The 21505-nt window shown below is 48.0% G+C and overlaps 1 protein-coding gene across 5 annotated transcripts in view; it reads left to right on the top strand.

Annotated features, from left to right (window-relative positions):
- LOC121871516 (hexosaminidase D-like) overlaps positions 1–21505 on the top strand; it is a 273277-nt gene that overhangs the window by 84262 nt on the left and 167510 nt on the right. For 3 of the 5 annotated variants that reach the window (XM_042373926.1, XM_042373927.1, XM_042373922.1), the window contains exon 1: positions 20470–20553. The exons of the other annotated variants lie outside the window; for them this stretch is intronic. The gene's annotated coding sequence lies outside the window, so the exon portion shown is untranslated. Of the gene's footprint in view, positions 1–20469; positions 20554–21505 lie in introns of those variants that run through there. 5 annotated transcript variants of the gene reach the window in all.

The raw sequence follows: 21505 nt of genomic DNA, 5'->3' as shown, positions 1-21505 counted from the left end.
TGGCTGCTCTACTTTATCATGGCACCGCCTCGCTGGGTATTGCAGGGTCCAATTTCTTGAAAAAAATTATTTTATGTTCTTAAATTTCTCTTTTAAGTCGTCGCTAAAGACGATCAACGGCAAAATACACTTGACGTGACCCGACCTGAGCTGAATTTATTATGAAGGTTTCCTCCAGTAAGTGAAAAAGAGAAAGAGATATACAGACAACCAAACCAAAAATAACAAGTGGCAACATCACTGATGCCAGGTCGCGATGACGTCATTGTCAGGATCGACCAATGGGAGTGACAGCAGAGGAGCGTCTGTTTTTATTTCACCGGCTGGCGGCAAAATAACAGGTGGTATTTTTATTTATTTTTTGTAATGCGGGAAGTTTTGATGTGTGGCAGCCAAGATTTGAAAATGTACCGAGTTTGACATTTGAAGGGATTAAGTCGAGGATATGAAAAAAGAAATATTTTGGGGGAAGGGAATGGAGGGAAGGGGTGGAGGAAGGGGAGGGAGGGAGGGAGAGGTGGGAGGAGGGAGGGAAGGGAGGGAGTGGAGAGGAGGGGGAGGGAGGGGGAGTGGAGGGAGGGGAGTGGAGGGAGGGAGGGAGGGAGGGAGGGGAGGGAGGGAGGGGAGGGAGTGGAGGGAGGGAGGGTGGAGGAGGGACGGATGGGAGGAGGGAGGAGGGGGAGGGGGAGGGGAGGGAGGGAGTGGAGGGGGAGGGGAGTGGAGGGAGGGGAGGGAGGGAGGGAGGGAGGGAGGGAGGAGGGAGATGGGGAGGGGAGGGGAGGAGGAGGGGAGGGGAGGGAGGGAGGGGAGTGGAGGAAGGAGGGAGGGAGGGAGGGAGGGGATGAGGAGGGAGTGGAGGGGATGGAGAGAGTGGGGAGGGAGGAGGGGAGGGAGGGAGGGAGGGGGAGGGAGGGAGGGGAGTGGGGAGGGGAGTGGAGGGAGGGAGGGGAGGGGAGGGAGGGAGGGAGGAGGGAGGGGAGGGGAAGGTGGAGGGAGGGAGTGGAGGAGGGGAGGAGGGAGGGGAGGGAGGGAGGGAGGGAGGAGGGAGGAGGGAGGGAGGGGAGGGAGGGAGGAGGGCGGGGAGGGGAGGGAGGAGGGGAGGGAGGGAGTGGAGGGAGGGGGAGTGGAGGGACGGGGAGGGAGGGAGAGGGAGTGGAGGGAGTGGAGGGGGAGAGGGGAGGAGGGGAGGGGAGGGGAGAGGGGACGGGAGGGAGGAGTGGAGGAGGAGAGGGAGAGGAGGGGGAGGGAGGGAGGGAGGGGAGGAAGGAGTGGAGGGAGGGGAGTGGAGGGACGGGAGTGGAGGGAGGAGTGGAGGGAGGAGGAGGGAGGGGAGCAGTAATTGAACACGTGAAGCCGTCGACGTTTTTGTTGTTATGTCAACACTGAGGAGGTTGTCCTCTGTGCCTTTATTGTTTTAACTGTTTTTGTTTATTACTATTCACTTTTATTTCACTTATACATAGTCATTTGAGAATTAAGGTAGCAGGTACTGGTGTAAATCGAAAAGGTGAATTAATTGTGACAAGTTGTTGGAGCTCATTAACTTGATGACATAAACCATTGACTCTTCAGGCTTTCTACGCCCTCAATCCTCGTGAGATATAAAGCGCGCATGAACTTTAGCATGCTTCCCCGTTGGGCACCGTAAACGCTTCCTTGCGCTTCACCCACAAGGATGTACAAAATATATATATATATATATATATATATGGTCTTGCTTTGGATGACCCTGTAGTGTACAGTATTGTGTATATTCAGCATCGTAATTCATGAAGTAGATAAGTTATTGATCGCGAGAAAATTATACTATGAAAATCGGGAACTTTGACTGTAGAAAAAGACTTGTCATCTGGACACAGGAAAAAAGGTTCATTTGAATGCAGATTAGCTCAGTTCTGCCTACAAGGACGATTTTAACATATAAACTCGTGAACGGAGGATTTTTCTCCAACTAAAGGAGCTGGGATTTACGGAGATTACCTGTATAAGGAAATTGGAACTCTGTATATATTTCCGCTAATTAATCTGTGTTGCAATACATGTCAACTTATTTATGATGTATCGTGATAATAACTGTAATATGTAATAACGTTTTTCTCTTAGTTTTGCCTTCGTAAAATTTTATTGAAAGATACGATTACTTTTACTTTCATCCTCTTCGCCACTGATCGGCTTGTTAGCCGCTTGGGCGATCGGTCACGTCTCTTTTCATTTATATTCTTCACCAAAAGATCGGCTCGCTAGCCGCCCGGGCGATCGGTCACGTCTCTGTCACGCACTGTTGGCAAATACTGGGCATGCACCGGCTCCTGAATGTACCTGAACCCGCTCCAGTGTTGGTCAAGTCTTCTCTTGAAAGAGCTCACACTCGGTGCCGTCACAACACTCTCTGATGAATTGTTTAAGAGTTTACAACCCTCACTCGAAAAGTTTGCCCTCCACGGTTTCTGGACTTGCGGCTTCTTCAATCTTCAGGCTGTGACCCCTTGTGGGGCGAGCGTCCGCCAGCTCCAAGTAAGGACACTCAACTGAGTAGTGCCCCCTGAGATGCTTATACACCTCAACTAGGTCCCCCCTTGCCCGTCTGTAGTATAAGCTAGGCAAAACATTTGGCACAGTAAGCTTAATGATGGTCTGATTGATATAGATACAGTAAGCTTAATGATGGTGTGATTGATAGTAATACAGTAAGCTTAATGATAGTGTGATTGCTATTGATACAGTAAGCTTAATTATGGTGTGATTGATATTAATATAGTAAGCTTAATGGTGTGGTGATTGTATGGTTTTAAAAGCGAAGCGAAAATAGAATCACCTAAAGATTAGACATCCCAGCTTATTTCACATGAAGATTAACCAACCTACCGCTAACCTAACTTAACCTAACCTAATGCAGGCTGATCAATAACCTCCCCCCATGTTCAGCTAGGGTGGTTAAAGTTCAGGTGAAATAAGCTAGGGTGTCTAATCTTCAGGTGATACTGAAAATTATTTACATTAATAGCATATTGAGTAAGAAAACATGTTGTATATCGCAATTTATCGGAGGTTATCGCAGTATATCGTAGTGTATCGCACTTTATCGCGGCATATATCGCAGTATATCGAGATAGTTGTGTGATGTGACGTGTTGACAGGGTAATGTTAACAGACAGATGTTGAGATATTAACAGGAAAACTAACATTAGTAGGTAACTGTCTTGCATTAACAGCAAATACTTAACACAATTGTTCTTCACACAGTCTTGTCACCTGTCACGAGGGTACAGGTATGATGGGTGTTACCTGTATCTGTGGTACTGCACTCTACACCATGAGGGTACAGCGCCCAGGTGCCTCTCTCTCTCACCTGTACCACAAGTGACATTTCCAGAGTCTCAGGCCGTGTAGGTAGAGAGAGCTGTACAAGGTGACTGTTTCTCTTCCTGTTTACCTGCTTTGATTAATACTGGACTGGTAACAACAACAATAACAATAATAATAATAATAATAATAATAATAATAATAATAATAATAATAATAATAATAATAATAATAACAATAATAATAATAATAATATTAATAATAATAATAATAATAATAATAATAATAATAATAATAATAATAATAATAATAATAATGATAATAACAATAATAATAATAATAATAATAATAATAATAATAATAATAATAATATTAATAATAATGATGATGATAATAATAATAATAATAATAATAATAATAATAATAATAATAATAATAATAATAATAATAATAATAACACTACAATAACATCATTCAAAAAAAATCACCAATCACAAAGGTGTATTTTTTCAGTTTGAAGTAAGAGTGTTGTGGTTGGAAGTTCTGACGGTAAGATGTGAACGTCCAGTTAGTAAAGAAAAATATGTAAACACTGTCTATTCACGAACGCTGGATCTAATTTACTATTTTTTAAAACCTTCCTCCCGCTAGGCATGCTGGGACTCTTCACAGCATTCACCTAACTATCTGCCACTTCCCACAAATCACCTCTTCTACTGTACCACCTCCATAAATCACCTCAACTACTGTAACATCCGCCAAATCACCCCAACTATTGTAACATCCCTCTAAATCACCTAACTACTGTAACATCCCACAATCACCTCTAACTACTGTAACGTCCCCATAAATCACCTCTAACTCATCTGTCACCTTATAAATCACCCCAACTACTGTACACTTTACAAATCACCTCTAACTACTGTAACATCTCTATAAATCACCTCTAACTACTGAAACATCCCCATAAATCACCTCTAACTACTGTAACATCACCATAAATCACCTCTAACTACTGTAACATCCCCACAAACACCTTTTAACTACTTTACTAATTCCATAAATCACCCCAACTACTGTAACATCCCCATAAATCACCTCTAACTACTGTAACATCCCCATAAATCACCTCTAACTACTGTAACATCCCCATAAATCACTCTTAACTACTGTTGGAATACTGAGTGTGACAGGAACAGGGTAATCGGCTGTCAGTGGACAATGTCAAGGGTGAGTGTGTTGTCTGTCACCTGGCTTGAGTGTTCTTATGATTGGTGTGTGGGAGGCGGGTGAGTGGTGGTGGTGGTGGGGGTGAGTGTGGTAGGGAAGTGACTGTGGTAGGGAGGTGACTGTGGTAGGGAGATGGTTGTGATAGGGAGGTGACTGTGGTAGGGAGATGGTTGTGATAGGGAGGTGACTGTGGTAGGGAGATGGTTGTGATAGGGAGGTGACTGTGGTAGGGAGATGGTTGTGGTATGGAGGTGGTTGTGGTAGGGAAGTGATTGTGGTATGGAGGTGGTTGTGGTAGGGAAGTGATTGTGGTATGGAGGTGGTTGTGGTAGGGAAGATGGTTGTATGGAGGTGGTTGTGGTATGGAGATGGTTGTGGTAAGGAGGTGATGGTGGTATGGAGATGGTTGTGGTAGGGAGGTGATTGTGGTATGGAGGTGGTTGTGGTAGAAGTGATTGTGGTATGGAGGTGGTTGTGGTAGGGAAGATGGTTGTGGTATGGAGGTGGTTGTGGTATGGAGGTGGTTGTGGTATGGAGGTGGTTGTGGTTGAGGTGGTTGTGGTATGGAGGTGGTTGTGTAGGGAGTGGATTGTGGTATGGAGGTGGTTGTAGAAGGATTGTGGTATGGAGGTGTGGTAGGGAGATATGGTTGTGGTATGGAGGTGGTTGTGGTATGGAGATGGTTGTAGGGATGTGATTGTGGTGGAGTGGTTGTGGAGGGGATTGTGGTATGGAGGTGGTTGTGGTAGGAAGTGATTGGGTATGGAGGTGGTTGTGGTAGGGAAGATGGTTGGTATGGAGGTGTTGTGGTATGATGGTTGTATGGAGGTGGTTGGGTATGGAGATGGTTGTGGTGTGAGTGGTTGTATGGAGATGGTTGTGGTATGGAGGTGGTTGTAGAAGATTGTATGGAGGTGGTTGTAGGAAGTATTGTGGTATGGAGGTGGTTGTGGTAGGGAAGATGGTTGTGGTATGGAGGTGGTTGTGGTATGGAGATGGTTGTGGTATGGAGGTGGTTGTGGTATGGAGATGGTTGTGGTATGGAGGTGGTTGTGTAGGGTGGTTGTGGTATGGAGGTGGTTGTGGAAAGTGATTGTGGTATGGAGATGGTTGTGGTATGGAGGTGGTTGTGGTATGGAGATGGTTGTATGGAGGTGGTTGTGGTATGGAGATGGTTGTGGTATGGAGATGGTTGTGGTATGGAGGTGGTTGTGGTATGGAGGTGATTGTGGTATGGAGATGGTTGTGGTGGAGGTGGTTGTAGGAAGATGGTTGTGGTGGAGGTGGTTGTGGGAGGTGATTGGTATGGAGGTGGTTGTGGTAGGGAAGTGATTGTGGTATGAGGTGGTTGTGGTAGGGACGATGGTTGTGGGGAGGTGGTTGTATGGAGATGGTATGGAGGTGGTTGTGGTATGGATGGTTGTGGTATGGAGGTGGTTGTGGTAAGGAGGTGATTGTGGTATGGAGATGTTTGGTGGAGGTGATTGTGGTATGGAGGTGGTTGTGGTAGAGATTATTTAAACAATATACAGTATAAATTAAACTAAAAAATAAATAAATAAATAAAAAGTAAAACCAGAAAAAAATGAGTTAAAAAAAATCTTAATTCTCCCTCCAAAAAATTAAATGGCGGGGAAAAATCCTGTACATAATTAATCATGTTAACTATATTGTATTACATTAATTAATATTTAACTCTTAATGATACTATAATTACCAGCGGCTGAATTACGAATCTTTTTTTTATATATATTTTTATCCAGTCTTCTCAGCATCAATAGTAATTAATGTTTTGGTCGAGTTTATTTGTTTTATTTATTTTATTTTGGGGGAGTTAAATAGCTGTTTGTTTGTTTGTTTGTTTGTTTGTTTGTTTGTTCACTTGTTTGTTGTATATGCTGTTTTATTTACGATATAGGATTTATTTTGTTTTAGTGTATTGAAAAATGTGTTGGTTTGTTTGTTTATGTTATATGTTTATGGGAGATAAGTAATGTTTCATTGTTTATCTTTGGTCTTTGGAGAGAATTTTGTGTTGTTTGTTTGTTTGATGGTTTGTTACGTAGGCACACTAAATAAGTTATTGTTTGTAACTTGGTGTGTGTGTGTGTGTGTGTGTGTGTGTGTGTGTGTGTGTGTGTGTGTGTGTGTGTGTGTTTTAAAAAAATTATTAAATCAAGAATCCTTATTATGAATATTATTGTTATAGGAAAATGTGGGTCACCTGAAGATTAGTCATTCTAGTTTATTTCACCTAATGATTAAACACTCTAACCTAACCTAACCTAACCTAACTGGGGTGCCTAATCAAGTTTAAAATAATATATGTGAAATATCCCTTCTCTAGTTTTTTTTTATAACAGGTAATAAACTATAGCCCTACTATATATAAATGCTATATATACCCGATAATATTATAAGACACACTTGACCTGGATATTTTTTGTGGACAAGCAATTAATTTTAAATTCGCACCACAGTTTCTTAAAATGGAAGCGTAAAAAAAAAATTAAATATTTCGCCGCAATTAAGTTCAGAAGTTAAGAAAAAATATTAATGCTTTCTCGTCGTCTTAGCCAGCGAAAGTAGAAAGTTCCGTTTAAAAATTATAAAGTGAAGAGGGAAGTTTTATGAAGACCGGTCATGTGTGGAATTTAAGTAACGTTACTGTTTTGTTCCAACGATGAGACGGGTTACAGGCGACAATAACCCAGTTTACTACGAACACAGCTTGTTAACCTAACTCTATCCTAACCTAACCTAACTAACTAACTAACCTAACCTAGGGACGAGTGGAGAGGTAGAGATGGCGTGGTGGTGAGAGGGAGGCGTGTAGGAGAGGGGAGGCGTGTAGTGAGAGGGAGGCGTAGATGAGAGGAAGGTAGGGCGAGAGGAGGCGTGTAGGTGAGAGGGGAGGTGCAGGTGGGAGATGCGGAGAAGGGTGTGTGAGAGGAGGCGTGTAGGGGAGAGGGGAGGCGTGTAGGTGAGAGGAGGCGGTAGGATGAGAGGGGAAGGTGTGTAGGCGAGAGGAGGGAGGCGTGGTAGGGGAGAGGGAGGCGTGTAGATGAGGAGGGGAAGGTGTAGGTGTGAGGAAAGGCGTGTAGGGAGAGGAATGGGTGTGTAGGTGAGAGGGGAGGCGTGTAGGTGAGAGGGAAGGTGTAGGTGAGAGGGGAGGCGGGATGAGAGGGAAGTGTGTAGGCGAGAGGGGAGGCGGTAGGTGAGAAGCGAGGCCTGTAGGTGAGAGGGAGGTGTAGGTGAGGAGGTGAGATGGGGAGGCGTGTAGGTGAGAGGGAAGGCGGGGAGGTGAGAGGGGAGGTGTAGGTGAGAAGGGGTGGGTGAGAGGGGAGGCGTAGATGAGGGAAGCGTGTAGGCGAGAGGGGAGGCGGGTAGGTGACAAGGAAGTGTAGGTGAGAGGGGAGGCGGTGAGGGTGAGAGGGAGGTAGATGAGGAGGGAAGCGTGTAGGCGAGAGGGAGGGCGTGTAGGTGAGAGGGAAGGCGTGCAGGTGAGATGAGGCGTGGGGGAGGGGAGGCGTGTAGGGGAGAGGGGAGGCGGTAGGTGAGAGGAGGGATGAGAGGGAAGTGTGTAGGCGAGAGGAGGCGTGTAGGGGAGGAGGCGGTAGATGAGAGGGGGAAGTGTGTAGGTGAGAGGAAAGGGCGTGTAGGGGAGGAAATGCGTGTAGGTGAGAGGGAGGTGTAGGTGAGAGGGAAGGCGTAGGTGAGAGGGGAGGCGGTAGATGAGAGGGAAGTGTGTAGGCGAGAGGGGAGGCGTGTAGGTGAGAAGCGAGGCCTGTAGGTGAGAGGGGAGGCGTGGTAGGTGAGAGGGGAGGCGGTAGGGTGAGATGGGAGGCGTGTAGGGGTGAGAGGAGGCGTGTGGGTGGAGAGGGAAGGCGGAAAGGAGGAGGCGTAGGTGAGAGGGGCTGGTAGGTGAGAGGGAGGCGTAGGGAGAGGGAGGCGTGTAGATGAAAGGGGAAGGGAAGGAGAGGGGAGGCGTGTAGGGGTGACAAGGAGGCGGTAGGTGAGAGGGGGAGGCGTGTAGGTGAGATGGAGGCGTGGGGTAGGTGAGATGGGAGGCGGTAGGTGGAGAAGGAGGCGTGGGGAGAGGGGAGGCGTAGATGAGAGGGGAAGGGGTAGGCGAGAGGGGAGGCGTGTAGGTGACAAGGAGGCGGTAGGTGGAGAGGGTAGGCGGTAGGTGAGGAGGGAGGTGTAGGGAGAGAGGGGAGGTGAAGGTGAGAGGGGAGGCGGGGTGAGAGGGGAGGCGTGTAGGGAGAGAGGAGGCGGAAGGTGAGAGGGGAGGCGTAGGATGAAAGAGGAGGCGTGTAGATGAGAAGCGAGGCCTGTAGGTGAGAAGGTGAGGCGTGTAGGTGAGAAGGAGGCGGGGTGGGAGAGAGATGTGTAGGTGAGAGGGAAGGTGTAGGAGAGAGGCGTGAAGGGGAGAGTGGAGGTCAGCAGGCGGGGGTGAGAGGAGGCGTGTAGATGAGAGAGGAGGCGTGTAGGTGAGAAGCGAAGGTGTAGGGGAGAAGTGAGGCGTGTAGGTGAGAGGGAAGGCGTGTAGGTGAGAGGAGGTGAAGGTGAGAGGGGCGTGGCCTTACAGGTAACACAAGGGAGGTAAAATATGTTAAAGGGGAAGATCAGGTTGTGATTACGACGTCATAGGGAGTGATGGGGAGCTGGGTGTGGTGGTGTGGTGGTGGGGAGGTGTGGTAGTGTGGTGGTGTGGTGGTGGGAGGTGTGGTGGTGCAGAAGTGTGGTGGTGTGGAGGTGTGGATGGTGGGGAGGTGTGGTAGTGTGGTGGTGTGATTTGGTGGGGGAGTGGGCATGGTGAGTGTGGTGGTGTGGAGGCGTGGAGGTGGTGGTGTGAAGAAAGGAGGTGGTGGGGAGGTGTCTGAGGCGCGGTGGTGTGGTGGTGGGGAGGTGGAGGTGTGGTGGTGTGGTGGTGGGGGAGGTGTGGTGTGTGGTGGTGGGGAGGTGTGGTGGTGTGGCGGTGGGAGGTGGTGGTGGTGTGGTGGTGTGGAGGTGGGTGGCGTGGTGGTGTGGTGTGGTGAAAGGTGGCTGGTGGGGAGGTAAGTGGTGTGGTGGTGTGGTCAGGTGGTGGTGCAGGAGGTGGGTGTGGCAGTGTGGTGGTGTGGCAGTGGCAGTGGAGCCGGTAGTGGGGGAGGTGGTGGTGGGGAGGTGTGGCGGTGTGGGTGGGGAGGTGTGGCGTTGTGGCAGTGTGTGGTGGTGAGTGTGGTGGTGTGATAAGTGCAGGGGGAAGGTGGCGGGTGAGGAGGTGTGGTGTGGTGGTGGTGGTGGGGGAGGTGTGGTGGTGTGGGTAGTGTGAGAAAGGGAGGTGTGGTGGTGGGGAGGTGGTAGTGGTGGTGTGGATGTGTGGCGGTGGTGATGTTAGGTGTGGTGGTGGGAGGTGCAGTGTGGTGGTGTGTGGTAGTGTGGTGGCGTGGTGGTGTAGTGGTGGGAGGTGTGGTGGTGTGGTGGTGTGGTAGTGGTGGTACAGTGTGGTGGTGTAGTGGTAGGGAGGTGGTGGTGTGGCGGTGTGGGTAGTGTGGTGGGTGTGTGTGGGAGGTGTGGCAGGTGTGGTGGTGTGTGGATGTGGCGGTGGTGGTGTGGTAGTGTGGTGGTGGGAGTGTGGTGGGGAGATGGGTGGTGGAGGTGTGGTGGTGGGAGTGGCGGTGATAGGTGCAGTGGTGGGGAGGTGTGGTGGGGAGGGTGTGGTGGTGTGGTGTGGGGGGTGGCAGGAGGTGGTGGGGGTGGTGTGGTGGTGGAGGGTGTGGTAGTGGGTGGTGTGGTAGTGTGGTGGTGTGGTGGTGTGGGTAGTGGTGGTGTGCTAGTGGTGGTGTGGTGGTGTGGTGGTGTGTGGAGGTGTGGTGGTGTGGTGGTGGTGGGAGGTGTGATAGTGTGGGTGGTGTGGATGTGGCGGTGGTGGTGGTAGTGTGGTGGGAGGTGGTGGTGGTAGGAGGTGGTGGAGGGGAAGTGTGGTGGTGTTGGGAGATGTGGTGTGGATAGTAGTGTTGGGGAGGTGTGGTGGTGTGGTGGTGGGGGTGCTATGGTGGTGGTGGTGCTGGTGGGTGGTGGTGGTGGAGGTGGGAGAGGTGTGGTGGTGGGGAGGTGTGGTGGTGGGGAGGTGTGGTGATGGGGAGGTGTGGTGGTGAGGAGGTGTGGTATTGGGGTGGTGATTTGGTGGCTTGGTGGTGGAGTGGTGGAGAGATGGTATGGTTTTGGTGGTGTCGTATGGTGTGGTCGTCTTGTGTGCTCGTGGGAACGTGTGGTGGTAGAAAAATGGTGTGGTGAATTTGTTGAGTGGTATGGAATGATGGTGTTGTGTGTGGTATGGTGTAGTGTTTGGTGGTCGAGTGATTGTGTGGTGGAGCTGTAGTATGGAATGGTAGTGTGGTGGTGTGATGATAGTGGTAGTTTGATGTGATGACTGTGGTAGTGTGGTGATTTAGTGGTGAGGTGGTGTAGTGGTGTATTGTAGTGGTGATTGTGGTGGGGAGGATTGTGTTGACGTGGCAGTGTGGTAGTTTAATGGTGTAATGGAGTAGCAGTTTGGTGGGTAGATGGCTGTGGTGGTGTGGTGGAGAGATGGTTGTGGTGGGCAGGTAATAGGGAAGAGGAGGAGTGAGGAACATTACCCAGGGGGATGAGGGAGAGAGAGGGAGGAGGTGGGGGGTGAATGAGGTCAGCTGTGGTGGTAAAGTTGACGCTAAGTTAAAAATAATTCCAATTAACTAGAAGAGAAATTCTTATACGTTCCCAAAGGCAATTTTCACCCTATCTGGAGGTGTGAGAATCCCCTAAACTGCTGCACTAAAAATGGCGTCAATATTACACACCAGTGACTCGATCCGAATTATTTGAGTTTGTGTGTCCCATTTTTTGTTTTTAAATTCGGGACTGAGCGTCGTAGATTTTGATTCTATCTGAAGGTTTATTTATGGTTGCCTATATAGTAGACGTTTATTGTTGTTTTTTGGGGCGAATATTTCCTGTTTTTATCTTGATTTTATGTTCGAATATTGTCTTTTTTGTGTAGGAATTATTAACACACACACACACACACACACACACACACACATTGTTATCCAGTATGGCGGCAACAATGATCTTCATTTGTTTGTATAAAGAAACAAATAATCACCAACGGCGTTTCTCTTTTGTTTTCCCCTACTAAAAACAACAAAAACAACAGCAGCTATGAGAGTTATGCTGCTTACGTAATCCCTAAAATGCTTTGCCTTATGATTCCATCGTCGAGGGAAATCACACAAATGCACAATTGCAAGTTGTAAAAAATAAAATATAGCCGGACGAGTGATTCATCTTTCAGGTGTTTATACATTATGGGGTCTCATCTACCAAGGGTTTTCCCGCCATAATTTTGATATATTATATATTATATAAATCCATACATATATTTGTGGACATGTATATTTTATTTATTTATTTATTTATTTATTTATTTATTTATTAATTACGTCTGTAGATATACAGTATAAGATGAATGAGTGATTACTGGATGGCTAGGTTGGGTGGATGACTGGGTGACTAGAAGCCTGAGTGGATGGAATGGATTTGTGGATGATAGTACCTCGTGCGGTTATGGTGGTGATGGTTGGTGACGGCGAGGGGTTGTAGTGGTTAGGGGTTGGGGTGGTGGTTGTGATGGTGGGGTTGTGGTGGTGAGGTTATGGTAGTGAGGTTGTGATGGTGAGGGTTATATGGTAGTGAGGTTGTGATGGTGAGGGTTGTGGTGTGAGGGGCTGTGATGGTAAGGGTTGTGGTGGTGAGGGGCTGTGATGGTAGGGGTTGTGTTGGTGAGGGTTGTGGTGGTGAGGTTGTGGTGGTGAGGCTGTGATGGGTGAGGGTTGTGGTGGTGAGGGCTGTGGTAAGGGTTGTGGTGGTGAGGGGTTGTGGTGGTGAGGGTTGTGGTGGTGAGGGTTGTGATGGTGAGGTTGTGGTGGTGAGGGCTGTGTTAGTGGGGGTTGGTGGTGAGGGCTGTGTTGGTAAGGGTTTGTGGTGGTGAGGGTTGTGGTGGTGAGGTTGTGATGGTGAGGGTTGTGGTGGTGAGGGCTTAATAATTGGTGAGGGCTGTGGTGGTGAGGCTGTGTGTTGGTAAGGGTTGTGGTGGTGGGGGTTGGCGTGGTGAGGCTGTGTTGATAGGGTTGTGGTGGTGAGGGTTGTAGTGTGGTGAGGAGGTTGCTTGTGGTGGTGAGGGTTGTGATGGGGGTTTGTAGTGGTGAGGTTGTGGTGGTGAGGTTGTGGTGGTGAGGGGTTGTGGTGGTGAGGGTTGTATGGTGGTGAGGTTGTGGTGGTGAGGTTGTGGTGGGGTGAGGCTGCATGGTGTTGGGGTTGTGGTGATGAGGGCTGTGTTGGTAAGGGGTTGTGGTGGTGAGGGCTGTGTTAGTAGGGTTGTGGTGGTGAGGCTGTGATGGTAGGGTTGTGTGGTGAGGGCTGTGATGGTAAGGGGTTGTGGTGGTGAGGTTGTGGTGGTGAGGGTTGTGGTGTGAGGTAAAGATTGGACGTACAAGACGTGGTAGATTGGGCGTGGTGTCGTTACGGAGTACAGGTAGAGGGAGAGAGAGAGAGGTTGTCTGTACAGGTGGCAGCGGCTGAACAACAGTCCAAGTTGCCGGTAACATTAAGAAGTATGGACTCAGGGTTAGAAACTCAATGGACACATCACCGTAAAAAATATGGATGGATAATATTTATGCATGCTTTTTAATTTACGTCTGGTTTCATATATTTAATATTATTACATTGCGTTTCGATCGTGTTTTTTTTCTTTCATAACACCGACAGTTATATATCACAGGTGGTAGACGGTCTTTATGTTCCCGCCTCACGTCACCATCAACACCAACCAATCACCGGTGACTTGTTGTATCACGTGACATATTCGTAAATTGCCTGGCTTTATTTACGTCCACACACACATACACACACACACTGAGGTATCAGGGCTTGGTCTCTACATTCCAACACCTCACCTGCGGTGTTCCCCAGGGGGCCAAGATGGGACCACTGTGCTTCCTCATCCTGATCAACGACGCTCTATCGGACACTCCTCACAGGTGGAAGTACGTGGATGACTGCACTGTGGGGGTTTCAGTGGACAACACCTCACCAGACTACTCATCGCTCCAAGGCACCCTGGACAGGCTACAGGCATGGACTACGGAGAACAAGGTCACCATCAACCACACCAAAACTGTAGTCATGCACATCAATACCGCCACCACTCCAGTGCAAGCCCCAGCAGTCACAGTGGGTGCCCATCCTCTCCAGCTGCTGCAGTCTGCCAAACTCCTGGGTGTAACTGTAGATAGCAAACTTGACTGGAAGGCCCATGTAAATAACACAGTCAAGGCAGCCTCGTACCGTCTCTACATGCTACGAAGACTTAGGTCACTTGGAACACCCACGCCAGAGCTGAGGACCATCTACAACGCCTTTATTCTCCCCAAACTAACGTATGCGTCACCAGCCTGGTCATCTTCTCTCAACTCCACCCAACAACGTCAGCTAGAGAAGGTACAGAAAAGGGCCTGCAGAATCATGCTCGGGGCTGAATACTTCGGCTACACCAACGCTCTCTCCACCCTGGAAATGCCATCCCTCAGTGACCTCCACCACCAAGCACTGGAAAGGTTTGGCCGTGGACTACTGCACCATCCTCGCCATCGCCACCTCCTGCCACCTGCAGCCCCCCACCCAACTCGCTCAGTCCGCCACTGCAACAAAATTCAGCCCATAAGAGCCCGCACCGATAGATATAAGAACAGCCCCATCCCATCTATTGTTAAAATAATAAACAACTCCTGATTTATGTACTGTACAACCCTGTAAATGTATTCAATGCATATTATATCATTATGTCTAAATCAAATGTAAGTCTGTATATTTTCAGCCACCGGCTGCAACTCTATTAATAAACCGTTTATTATTATTATTATTTATTATTATTACACTACTACTACTACTACTACAACTTTGCTGTCACTCGGAATCGAGTATGACGATCATCCAGCTATGATACAGTGATACGAGTTATTAAGGATGCCACCTAGGTTGGTGAGTTCTGAGGTGACTAAAGAGGCCGATACGGGACCGGCAGGGTCGATCACAAATGTTGCACATGTGGGGGGCTACATCTAGTGCGGGAGGGGCGGCGGCAGCGTCTTTCCTGCGTTGGCGCTTGTCTGCCTCGTTATGCAGTCTGGTCAACGCGAAAGAATTGACACCCTCTTGTGTAGTGATCCTCCAAGTGTTAAGGTGTGGGGTAATCGTCTCCCAGGTGAGGGGGGTCGATTTGACATTTTTTCAGGTTTGTCTTCAGACTATCCTTATACTTTTCTGTTGCCCGCCAGCGTTACGTTTACTATTCGTTAGGTGACTTTAAAGTAGCTGCTTTGGCAGTCTACTGTCGTCCGTGTGGGTAACATGGCCAGTCTAGCGTAGTTGTTCATGGATAATGGTCGCCTCGATGCTTATACAGCTGGTGTCAGCGAGAATACTGGCATTCGTTCTCTTTTCGTCCAAGCGAACTCGGAGGATGGAACGTAGACTATGTTGGTAAAAGTTTTCAAGTGCCTTGATGTGCCTCCTGTATATGGCTCATGTATCTCTGCCATATAGCTAGGTGGGCAGGACCACCGCTCGATATACGTGTAACTTTGTAGATAATTTCCGCTCCCTACAGCTGAAGACACGGTTTGGAGTCTGCCAAAGGCTTGAGATGCACATCTGATCCGATACTGAATCTCTTCATCGATGGCCGCATGTGTGGTGGACAGGTGGGCGCCAAGATACCGAAAGTGGGTAACATTAGATAGGGTAGTACTGTTAAGCTGGATTGATGGTGGAGGTGTGGCTGAACCAGGGGCAGACTGAAAGAGAATCTGAGTCTTACGTACGTTCACCTCAAGGCCGAAGTGTGCATACGCGTCTGCATAGGTGTTCAAGATCTCCTGTAGGTCGCGTTCAGCGTGAGCAACAAGGGTGAGGTCGTCTGCATACTGAAGCTCAGTAATGGAAGTTGCCGACACCTTTGTTCCTGCCTGGAGTCGTCTTATGTTGAAAAGACCCTGTTATGGATTTAAGGTCTGGATGGATTTAATATTATGTGTTTCTTAATTTCTTACCGTAGAGTTAGATACCTTCACACGGGTTACTTACAAGAGATTATGGTGTATCTATGTAGAAATTTTCTCCACCACCTGACATTCCATGTGATTTATACTTGATAATGATGATTTTATTTATTTCGTTAATTTCCAGCATCATCTAAGTTATTGGTTATACATTGTCATAACCAATGTCAATATCTTTAGTAATAATAATATAGGAATCACAGATACGGGCAGATAATGCACTTACATTTATTTGGCAAGCTTCCATACAATGATTTACAATTTGCATGGATATATGAGTCACTCACATTCACGCCCTAATAAAATGAATCTTATAAAGAGGGAATTTTCACCTGGGGACGCACATTTGATTACTCTACTATGGGTATAACTTAACGGAGCCTTAATTCCTCAAGTGATACATTCACTGCCAGCCTGGATTGCTCTTGTTGCAACCAGGCTTCCACACGGGATCTTTCCACAAGGAATAACGAACCTCGGGTCGGCACACTTAGTCTCGTGTCACTGACAGTCCACAGGAGGGGGTCCCGGTAAAGGAATCTGTGCAACGTCCCGTTCCTTTCAAAAAGGGGAGGGTGAGGACGTCTTAACTAACCCATGGTCTTGGGAATAATCTCTAAAATGTGATTTAGGGGCGTGAGACACGATGGACAACACAACAATGTCTCAACCCCCCCCCCCCATATACTGGCTCACATACCCACAAATGAAATATTGATGACGGAATCACAGCTCGCCTGGTGTCTTATCTCCCGTAGAATAAGCACTAGAGTTGGGTTATGTTGGTAGGCCCAACGCAACCCATGACAGACCCTTCATCCGGTATGCGATGTTCACCCCGCTGGCTAAATTGGCGCTGGCATGAGTAAGGAAGGCAGCCAAGAAACTGGAAAAGAGAGATCGTGCCAGTACATACCCTTGTTTAACCCCTGTGTGGATGGGGAAGAATTCTGACTGCTGGGTACCATTTTGCAGAACACTGCTGTTCATGCCATCGTGGAGTTGCCTCACAGTGGCAATGAATTTTGGTGGGCAGCCAAAACGGCTAAGCGTCAACCAGAAGACTTCCCTGTTGATTGAGTCGAAGGCTTTAAATTGATGAAAGCCATGTACAGGTCAAGACGCTGTTCTCTGCACTTTTCATGTATATGACGAGCAGCAAAGATCACGTCAGTGGTGCCACGTGATAGTCTAAAGCCACATTGAGATTCTGGGAGGAAGCTTTCCGCCTCAGGAACAAATCTGATTAGGAGGACTCGGGCAATTATCTTGCCAGCTATGGACAGCAGCGAGATCCCGCGGTAGTTGCCACAGTCTGACCGGTCTCCCTTGTTCTTATATATATTTACGATGGAGGCGTCTTTAAGAGCTTGGGGGAATTCCTCTTTTTCCCATATACGAGTATTCTCCAGGAGAGAGTGGAAACGGTTGGTAAGCAGAAGTCCTCCTGCTTTATACACCTCGGCTGGGATTCCATCAGGCCCTGTGGCTTTGCTATTTTTCATCTGTTTGATGTGCAGTAGCAACCTCATCCAGGGATGGAGGATAGCTGAGGTGGGTCAGCACTGGATACTGAGGGATCTGCTGGGTATTCAGGACATCCCCATCGGTGTTTCGGTTGAGCAGTGAATGGTAGTTCTCTTTCCAGTGCTGAAAGAGGTCTCCATCGTCTTTAATTATGAAGTTACCGTCGGATGAGCGGAGGGGGGCTGCGCCATGAGTGATTGACCCATAAATTGTTTTAGTGGAATTGAAAAATTCGCGCATCTTGTGCTGATCTGCAAATATTTGTGTTTCACATGCTTTATTTTTAAACCAGTCGTTCTTTGGATTGCGAAGTTCCCGCTGGGCCGCCGCTTTCTTCTTGAGGAAGGTATCAGCTTTGGTCCGAGATTGAGGGTTGTTCTGCTAGTCAGTTAAAGCAGCACGTTTATCATCTACGAGTACATTGATTGTCGGGTCAATTTCATTCAACCAGTCCTGGTGTATGCTTTCGATCTGGCCGAGGGTCTCTCTGCAGGCTTTTGTCATGACAGTGTCGAGAATATCCCATTTGGCACTGGGGTTTGGGTTGTTTGTTGTTAGGTTGTTTATGAGCCCTAGTTTGAGCTGCTCTCTGAAAGCATGTGCTACTGCAGGATCCTCCACACACTTAATGTTAAAACCTCTTCTGGAGGCTTGCTGCCTTCGCCGTTTTGGGGCGAAGTGAAGTGAGAGCTTGGCTCTGATGAGCCGATGATCAGTGTCCCAGTGGTCTGGGGCCACGCAGGGCACAGGTGAGAGTCAATGAGATGCCAGTGTTTGGATCGTGAGTGTTGCCACGAACCCTTGTACTTGTTGGCATGCATAAACAAGGTGTTGGTGATAGTGAGGTTGTGTGCAGCACACTTGCTGCACACATTTCTCCCTATGGTTCCCTGCCAAATCTGGCTTTGAAGTCACCAAAGAGCACAACATTATCTTCTCCGGGGAGAGAGGTTAGCACTCTGTCGAGGTCGGCGTAAAAGGCCTCCTTGATGTCATCTTCTGCATCCAGTGTTGGGGCGTATGCACTGATGAAAAAGGCATGACGTGAGTGATTCAGTGGGACTCGGAGAGTTATGAGGCGCTCGTTGATCACACACACACACACACACACGTGTGTCTGTTACTGGAAAGTCATAAGAACCACAAAGAAGTAACTCTATAAAGAAAACAGTATCTCAGGAAGGGTCCGAAGAATTCGGAACTGAACAACCCTGTTGTCTCGCTAATGTTGCTTGATTGTTAGACATTTTCTACATACAGTACAGTGTTAGGGCAATTTCATTTAAAATATAAAATGAGTTCGTTGCAATATGATTGGTGAATAACAGTATGCCTCATGGGCTATTATCATAAACCTTCGCTCATGATGTCATTTTGTTTCCCACAAGAATTGTAAAGATAGTTTTCTTTTTACTGAGTGTCTACGTAGTCATTCAAAAAGCTATCTATACAAAGTTATGTTGAAAAAATATGACACAACAGACGAAGGGTTTTGGCAACCCTGCCGAGACATCAGGGTTCATTCTGAAATTCATCAACCTCCCAAGTACAGATAATTTTTTAAGAGACTGTACATCTATGCACCTTCGAACCTTAACACCTGCACACCTTTGAGCCTTATCACTTGCATACCAACACTTGATTAAGGTGTTTAATTAAGGAGACGTGCTATAAATATGTTCCTTAAGAGGGGTGGTGTAGGAGAGGGTGGGAGAGTGGAGGTGTAGGGGAGGGTGGAAGATTGGTGGTGTAGGAGAGGGTGGGAGAGTGGAGGTGTAGGGGAGGGTGGAAGAGTGGTGATGTAGGGGAGGATGGAAGATTGGTGGTGTAGGAGAGGGTGGGGGAGAGTGGAGAGTGAGGTAGGGAGGGGGAAGATTGGTGGTGTGAAGGTGGAGTGGAGGTGTAGGAGAGTGGAGGTGTAGGAGAGGAGAGTGGAGAGGGAGGTGGAAGATTGGTGGTGTAGGAGAGGAGGAGGAGTGTGTAGGAGAGGGTGGGAGAGTGGAGGTAGGAGAGGGTGGAGAGTGGGAGGTGTAGGAGGGTGAGAGTGGAGGGTGTGGAGGTGGGAGAGGGTGGGAGTGGAGGTGTGGGAGAGAGGTGGGAGAGTGGAGGTGTGAGGGTGGAAGGATTGGTGGTGGTGGAGAGGGTGGGAGAGTGGAGGTGTGGAGAGGGTGGGAGAGTGGAGGTGTGGGAGAGGGTGGGAGAGTGGAGGTGTAGGGAGGGTGGAAGATTGGTGATGTAGGGAGGATGGAAGAGTTGTGGTGTAGGAGAGGGTGGGAGAGTGGAGGTGTAGGGGAGGGTGGAGGAGGGGGGTGGGTGTGTAGAGGAGGGTAGGAATGAGTTTACAGGTGAAGAGATAGGTAAATAGATAAATAGATAGATAGATAAATAAACAAGTAGTTGATAGATAGATAGATAGAAGGGAGGGAGAGGTGAGAGAGTGTAACAGCTGGTGGCAGGGTAGGTGGGTAGGTATGGTAGGAAGGCCGGGGTGGCAGCCTAAGTAGTATTGTTGGCACTAGGCTTGTACCCAACATGTACCCGGCTTTGCTCACGGGTTGAAATAGGCAACACTTTTCACTCTTTGCTGTATAATTCATGCCTTAGGGAGGAAAGTGTTGGGTGGGGGGGGGTAAAGAGGAGGGAGAGATATATAGAGTGACCGAGGGAGGGAGTGGTAGGGAGGGGACGTCAACTATCGTAGCATCTGTTTTCACCGCTATTTTCTCGCGCCAGAAGTGAGCTAGTGGTCATACCCCGTCTACCACCTTGCCAAAAATTGCTATGCTACATTTTACTCCGTTTTCTGAAAGAGCGAGTAAGTTCCTTTTCTTGTGTATGTGGTTTTTGATTTGTTTTTAGTTGTTTTAGTGTGTTTTGTTTGTGTTACTGGATGGTGGTAGTTCCAGTAGTGTCGTTAACCTTTGGTGAGTGTCGTGGGCTGAAACACACAGCCGGTCTTGAAATTCGTTGCGCTGGAGTTTTAGATGTTTGTGGCTGCCTCGTGGTGGTAAATTTGATCGTGACGTCATTGCCTACATCAAAGGCACACCAGGTTCATTACTGGCACTGAAGAAGTGACAGTGGGAGGGGGAAATATTCGCCCCTTTGGCTCCCCGTTCCGTGATTGATCTGCCGTCGATGACGTCAGATTTGTTTTGACCGAGCGCGGATGCCATTGGTCGGCGAGGGAGTGACGTCACTGGCGAGTGGCGTGTGGGGAGGGATGCGGGCTATAGCCTTCAACCAACATGTTTAGTGTTCGGCTGTAGCTCGTGGAGGTAGGGTAACGCAGGTTGTCCGCGGAAAACTCTATATATCTAGCTCGCAATTTAAAGGAAATAATACCGTAAGTACTTAAACAGAATTCTTAAATAGAGTATTTATTCTCGAGTGTTAGCAGAATACCCTAGAATTACGTAGCATTTATTTAAAAATTTCCCCCCAGACATTTGTAAGTTACGAAACAGGGTACGCTAGTCTCAATAGTAAGAATCCTACCCACCTACAACTACAAGTAGTTCTGGGCACCAGTCCAACAAGGTTAATGGTGAGGTCCTAGTGCTTCACTGGGCAGACCATGTTATCCCTGATATCACTGTACACCTGCAGTATATAAGAGTGCTTGGTGAAACTCCTCCTTCCTGCCTGTCATGCATTATTATTTTTTGCACTTTGTGAAGCTAGACTGCGTGATGTTACTTTGGTGACAGGGCAGCAACAACACTCGACTGGTGATTGGAAGAGGAAATTGGTTGGTGGAATGTCGGTTGTTCTTATAAAAGGCGAGTCTGTTGTCATTACTTTTTCTTCTCTTTTGCTCTTGGTGAGTGGTTCAACTCGGTGCTGGTGCTCCTGAGTAACGCTAATGGTAGCCCAAGATTGGTGACTGGAAGAGGACATTGATTGGTGAAATGCCTAATGTTCCATGTGCAGATTGGTGACTGAAAGGAAGTTAATTGGTGAAATGCTTAATGGTACCAGTCATGCCTTATTTTTTCTCAACTTGGTGAAGCGAGGTTAAACTGCTCTTGGTAATAATGGTGCTGTTGGTGATAACAGTAGTTTAGGACATTTGGAGACTGAAAAATGGATCTAGCTTGGTGAAAATGACAAAACTTTTCTAATATTGGTGAAACCGATCTCGTTCCTTATTTGTGTGTGTGTGTGTGTGTGTACGTGCTTGGTGAGGGTTAGTCCGCATGGTGATCCTGGCTGGTGAGGGCGACACTCGAGCTAGTTTGGTGATTTTTAATGCGAGTTGATACCGGCGGCCTTTAATTAACAGGCATGTGGAAATG

Source organism: Homarus americanus, unplaced genomic scaffold, assembly GCF_018991925.1.
Source record: "Homarus americanus isolate GMGI-L3 unplaced genomic scaffold, GMGI_Hamer_2.0 scaffold45698, whole genome shotgun sequence".
Lineage (NCBI taxonomy): Eukaryota > Metazoa > Arthropoda > Malacostraca > Decapoda > Nephropidae > Homarus > Homarus americanus.
Note: the sequence above shows the minus strand (reverse complement) of the source record. Positions and strands in the feature narration are given on the sequence as shown.